A 6,582-nucleotide genomic window follows, 5' to 3' on the forward strand; every position below is an offset into this window, starting at 1 on the left:
TAACATAAAACTAATAATGGTGAGTAACATTCCTAAACCTTAAGATCTTGACCTTAGCTCCATTTCTTTCACTCATTTTCTGAACCGTTTATCCTGTTCAGGATCGCAGGTGGCTGGAGCCTATCCCAGCTGTTATTGGGCGGGAGGCAGGTTACGCCCTGGACTGGTCGATCACAGGGCTGACATATAGACAGACAACCATTCGCACACACACTCCCACCTACAGACAATTTAGAGTGAACAATTAACCTGATGAGCATGTTTCTGGACTATGGGAGGAAGCCGGAGTACCCTGAGAGAACCCATGCATGCACGAGGAAAAACAGCTGGGAATTGAACCGGTGATCTTCTTGCTGTAAGGCTGCTGTTAACTAACAACTAACTGTTGCAGCCCCCTTAGCTCCATTTATTTGAGTTAAATAAATTATATAAAATACTTGGCTAGAAAAGCTACTATGTCTTACGTTCTTTTAACAACCCACAGCATCAGATGAGTCAGTTGGCTGCCCTTAAAAACCTGAAAGGTATTAGGCTGTATGTTATCACTTGCATTGCACACAACCTATAAAAATACTCTACAGCCTACAAATATAACATCTGGAAAATCTTTTTTGGAAATTGCTGCTTTCAGGCGGTACACTCAAGATACATTCTACAATCTTTTACTAACTCTGGTATTCACTGTTTCAGTAAAAATACAGTGCAGGGAAGTGAAATTTAGGCTACTTGCAGTTTAAGCACACTAGCCAGCACGCTCAGCTGCCAAAATAAGGTTTTCTTTAAATCACCAATATAAAATTGATTTTATATCCTCTTTTATCCACTTGTGCTTGAAAATGATTGGAATTTGGATTCCTTTTTTAAATTTTATTTTCATAGACTGTTAAAGAGAATTACTCAGTTTTAGCATTCTGTGGCATTTCTGAGTAAAGCTCTTTTTTTTCTAAACATCACTGTGACTGGCTAGCTCCAGAGGAGAGTATTGTTTCAAATTCATATTGTGATTGTCAGTAGTTCCTTTGAGATCATTTCTGCTAGTTCAAGTCAGTAGTACATACATACAGTACCATCACAACTTGCACTTTGGGTCAGGAAGGGTGTGGATTTTCAGCAAACTAAAATGCATTACTATTTAAAAAAGAAAGAAAGAGAGAATCTGACCATTTATGACTGCATCATCACTTATGAGAGCCCTAAGGATTTCTTCTTTCAAGTGGATTTTGTTTGATAATTTGACATATGCTGTTATTTCTGCATGCTTGGTACACTGCTATAATACTAGTGTTGAGCCAGTAATGCAGAGTAGCTTCCACTGTGTCAGGGATTACTATGTGGCATGTCTGTGTTATCTTAGTATCTGAAAACAACAGTGTCAAGAAGAGTGAAGTGTTGTGAATGCGCATTAGATGCAGAGTGTGGTCTCGTGCAGATGGACGTGATGGTGTGAAGAGCTTGGCGGAGGCAGGAGAGTGAGTGGGATGGGTAATGCAGCTTCAGGCTGCACCATGCACACACTTACCACACTCGACAAACCTCAAACAACTCAGATACCAAGGTTTTGGTTGTCTTTGAAAGCAGTTCATTGCATTGTCGATGAATCAGCCACAACAGAGTCCAAGAACGGTATAGCTCAGGCAGTGCAATAAAACAAACATAGCTGAGCAAAGGTTAAGAGTGGCACTCACTCAAACTGATTAGAAAGTATAAAACCTTCTCCAACTTTGCTTAAAGTTGTTTGTGTATGTCCATTAGCATTCTGGGATCATGTATGTGTTTCATTTTATGTACATGTAGCTGGACAGAGGTGAGATGTTAGTGTTTTTATTTATCCAAGACACATGCCATTTGGGTTGCTAGGTTACAAGCCTACACTGGGACCACAGTTTCAGTCTCTGAGGTGAGGACAAGACAGGAGACATGGAGAAGCAAAGCACTGAATATTCCCTTATCAAATGTCCCCTCTCCTCAATATATTCCTCCCTCACACACACTCAGACACACATGGTCATGTCAGCTAAAATGACTTTCAGCCCTCCAGTGTTAGGGATGCCACACACTGCTGCAGCATGTTACCCTTGCCAGCTTCTCTCTGGGATTCCTCTGCCCGTGCAAAAGAATGAATGAACCTGAGTAAGCACAAAACGCTATCACAATCTACCTGCAGGTTTAACACAAAAACAGACAAAAACACTGATTCAGAAAATACTTTTATCAGAGCAGATTGGGAGATTCTAACAGCCTGTGAGGCTAGGATCAGATTTTGTGTTAGTTATGTTTGTCTTCATTTCATCACAAACAAACAAACAAACAGGCATTCTTCTGGAGTGCAGTGGCACATGAATCACACGCATGCATGCACTTACATACAGTGTGGCAGAGTGGAATTGGCACTCAGTGGCACTTTGAACACAGATTGGTGAAGCGGCCTGAGGATGCATGACTAATGCACAAATCTGCCCAACTACAGAAACCTACACACCCACATACATAAACCAACAGATAACACAAAACATAGTCTCCATAACTACTCCAAACTACTCTCCATATAAGCCTCAGGGGCCTCTCTTCCACGTCTTACCCTGACGTCAGTTAACCTAAATCTCCTAAGTTACATCTTTGGGATAGGGAATTATAGAAACAAGCTGATGAATAAGTACGAAAGCAAGACTGCAAAAAGAAGGCACAATGCCAATTTTCTGTCATAAGTGGAGGAAGAATTTGAAGGAAATAGTTCAAAGGGGTCAAAGAGTAATTCCAACACTTTCAGTATGGGAATTTGGCTGGAACAGCACAATAATGGGAAGACAATTTTCCTGACTTAAAGGACATATAAAAAGCATAAATGATCATTGACCTGTGCTACACCTTTAATATTGAGGTAGGCGCACCATCTGAGATAAAACGTCATTCTATGCTCTCTGTGAACAATTTTATTCCACCATACTGTGCTTACTGCCCCATACACAAAAACATAGATGTTTTAATGTCTAATGATAATTCTAAGAAAGCAATTTGCAAATAAAAATGAGGTAAAATTGTCATTATTCCATTTTTAAAGGGATAAAACAGTAGTGCCTGGGTTATTAAAAGTGGCAATTTTCAACCTGCCTGCATTACAACGGCATTGACGGATGCTCTGGATTCCCAGTCTGGGCATCCCACTCTGGGAAGGACATAAATAATAGAGTAGTCAAGATACTTCCATCACGTTACGAAATAAAATCTTGAGAGCCTTTTCTTCAGTTATCCGCTATCAACCTATGTCGGCTTAAAAATGATACTTCAATCGTTACAATCGTTGAACAACCACGAGGTAGTCGGCAGAGCTACAATGCAGGACTGTAGTACTGGTCTGTCACATAACCGGACGAGTGAAGGTCTTGATCCCAACTAGACGTGGCTGCAGGCAGGGCGCACAGAAGCAGGCAGCATTCAGCCGTCCGACAAACATCACGGGACTCCAAAAGCAGATACTCTGGGTTCCTATCGGGCCTCGCTGGCAAAGAGAGCTGTCTACCTTTCAGGCCTTTTGCGTTTTCGGCCAGCCCCCCTCTCTCCCCGTGTTTTCCTGACGCGAGTATCCGGGAGGAGGAGAGTCAGGCAGGGCACAGAAAAGTTACACGGCCTCCCGGCACAGCTCACACACTATGATAAATTTGAAGTGAGGTGATTTGTGAAAGTATCCCTACTCCACGCTACTAGTTTCTACATGTCAACTTCGGAAAACTACTGTAAGGTATAATCACACAGTGAAGTCAAATATCTGTTTTTTTCTGCTGTGGGTTCACTTTATTTTCTTCAATGCGATCCGGATTTTACTGAGATTTTTGAAGAGCACACATTTAACCACTTTGCGCCCCTGTAGACGTAATGGAACACGGCCAAATCCCGGAATACCTTTGTTTTGGCGAGCTGAAAAACAAGTCCACCTGCAATGTCAGGTGATAGGACATCCGTAGATGTTTCAATAAATTTTCGAAATATTGATGTCTCTTAGCGCTCAAAACATGAAGTGTAGAGAGACTAGACCCAAACAAATACATCGCTGCTACTGACCTGCTAGTGGTTGTGCTGCAGGAGACTATTGTTCCACTTGTGTATGGTAATCCAGGCGGCACGCTGGTCTCAATCCACTGCGACAAGTTCCTCCAACTACTTTGCCCTCAAACGCACCAGTTTTCCTTTTTCCTCGTCAGGTACAGCTTAACCCTGCGCTGCACTGTGTGTCGCAGTGTCCCATTCCCCGAGCAAGCACATCACTGGCCGGTAACAACGCATTATCTCCCCTTACTTTCGCTTATTACCAGCACCGTCCCGTCCAGTGATGATCAGCCATATCGCTGCTGCTGTGTGGATCCCAAGTGGAAGCACTGGCGTGATCCCGGAAAACACCGCAAGGGGTGTGTGTGAGTGCATGCTTGTGTTAGAGAGACGGTGATGTGTGTGTGTTTGTCTCAGACTCTCTAACCTCCACCTCCCTCTCCACCTTTCATTTTCTGTAGGAAGACGGGGGCCAGATGGATTAATTTGGAGGGCAGTAGTCACCATGGGAATTAACCTTCATTATCCATGCTCCATTCCCGTCTAAATATGTACCTCAGAGAAATTCCTTTTGAATAATGCATCGGCTGAAAATTATGGAAATCCAACCATCTAACTCTGCTTCGTTGGCTTCAACACGAGAAAAAAATCGCTCAGGATAATTTTCAAGTTTGGCTTGCAGTGCTGAGCATATTTACGTGTGGCGGTTTACTTAATAAGCTGAAAAACTGGCAAAAGGCATTTTAAATCGGCTCTGGTGGATTATAATTAACTATCATTGTTCAAAACAACCCACGTGCACAGTGAAATGCTTCTTTTTGATACAAAATGGCTACTATCGACTCGTTCAAATTATTATAAATAAATTACTAATCATGTGTGGCTATGAAATGCAAACGTATTATTACTTATTTCCCGGGTATCACCTGGTTCCTCCAAAATTACGTCAGAAATCACAGATGACACAGCAAACACAGCTGATGAGGAGACTTCAGCAGTTGATCTTTATTGACACCTAGCGGACAAATTTAAGAACAGCAGCATGTTTTCATTCACGGTTAAAGGTGATTTACTTGTAGACCTGTGTTGAGGGAGTAAATATTCGACTGAAGCAGAAATTACTTTGAATAGATTTGGCTGAAGTTGAAGAAAGGATACTGGTCTGCAGATGTGAAGTAAAAATAAAAAACTCTTCCTTTAAATTTGCATGTGTGGGGTCAGTGGGATTGAAAGAGGTAAAATATGACATCCAAATTATGTCAGAGTATGACTTGTGCTAATTGTTGAAGCAGGTAACGAAAAGGTGACCGTTTGTCTGAGAAGAAACTTTCTGACATGATGCCTTTTCTAAAAACTTTCGGCACTCTGTAGACTATGTATCAAGTCACAAGAATTCATCAAGAGCAAAGACTTCACTCGGAATCATGCAGTTTGAAGACTTGTACACAAACCAGGATGAACTTCACTGCTGACTTAACTGTGGTAGAACAGAGAACCAGTAATGTAAAAGCAACGTTATGCTGATGAGTTATTGGACTGGGAAGGATCAACAAGTGAATGTATTTCCTGTAATTTCAGCTTGAAGATTTGTTTTTCTCCCCTTCCTCCATATTAGTTAACCTGAGCAGTAGAAGTCAATCAGCTGGCAGTCACACTGTTAATGGGAAGCTTAACCTCTTTAATTTTACTCACTAAATCAGATTAAGATTCAGCTATTTACAATGAATTTTTTAGCTTTAGTCATGAATGATGGCGTGCTAATACCTACATGATGTATGTATTCATGGTGTAGGGGAGAGAGGGGCGAGATGAGCCAGTGGAGTGGTCGATCCATCGTCTGGTTCAAGACAACATTTAAGTAAATATAAATGAAGCACCCAGCTAAAGATCAGCTTCAATGGCTGAGCTTGGCAGTTTTGTTTTCCAAAATCCTGTGAGGTAAATTAAGTCCGTTGTTCAGCTTATCTTGTCACTTGCACTCAAAGTAAGTAAAGTCTCTGAAGCATAAAACTGTTTTCTAGTGTTAAATGATACATCTGGTTTGATTTTCAACAACCCTGAAATTCTATCATGCTAGTGCGCTACAAAAGAGAGACCAAAGGGCGTTCAAAAACCTTTGAAGAGATGGAGAGAGTAGCAGCTGATGTTAAGGCTGGAAAATCGAGCAGATCAGTGGCTTAAGTTAGAAATGTTGATACTTGACCCCCCTAACTAAAATTATAACTATACATTAGTTGAGTATGCATAACTGACAGGCTTGTGTTGATTTGTCAGTACCTAGTACCAGTACTATATCTATTCAGGTCTCTGTAGTTACAAGGTTTAACCATTGTCCACCATCATGGATTGTTCAAGTCTTGTCTTTGTTTTACACGTATAAATGAATCAATTAAAACCAAAGGCACATATTGAAACATTCTAAAGTTATGAAACATTCTTGGAGTCTTACTTCAGGTTGGCTTTAAGATCAAACAAACATTAAAACAAGAAAATGTATGATTACATTACTTTAAAAAGACAAAACAAAACAAAAAATTAAAC

At 40.9% G+C, this 6,582-nt stretch overlaps 1 protein-coding gene across 4 annotated transcripts in view; it reads right to left on the reverse strand.

Moving 5' to 3' along the window:
* Positions 1-4,259, reverse strand: part of LOC141800006 (cyclin-dependent kinase 17-like) — a 41,759-nt gene extending 37,500 nt beyond the window's left edge. For 2 of the 4 annotated variants that reach the window (XM_074682457.1, XM_074682454.1), the window contains exon 1: positions 4,057-4,257. The gene's annotated coding sequence lies outside the window, so the exon portion shown is untranslated. Of the gene's footprint in view, positions 1-4,056 lie in introns of all 4 variants that reach the window. The other 2 variants (XM_074682453.1, XM_074682458.1) reach the window with 2 other exon arrangements.
* Positions 4,260-6,582: the final 2,323 nt, after the last annotated feature.

Source organism: Halichoeres trimaculatus, unplaced genomic scaffold, assembly GCF_033239565.1.
Source record: "Halichoeres trimaculatus isolate MK-OKI-2021-1 unplaced genomic scaffold, fHalTri1.1 fHalTri1_scaffold_11, whole genome shotgun sequence".
Taxonomy (NCBI): domain Eukaryota; kingdom Metazoa; phylum Chordata; class Actinopteri; order Labriformes; family Labridae; genus Halichoeres; species Halichoeres trimaculatus.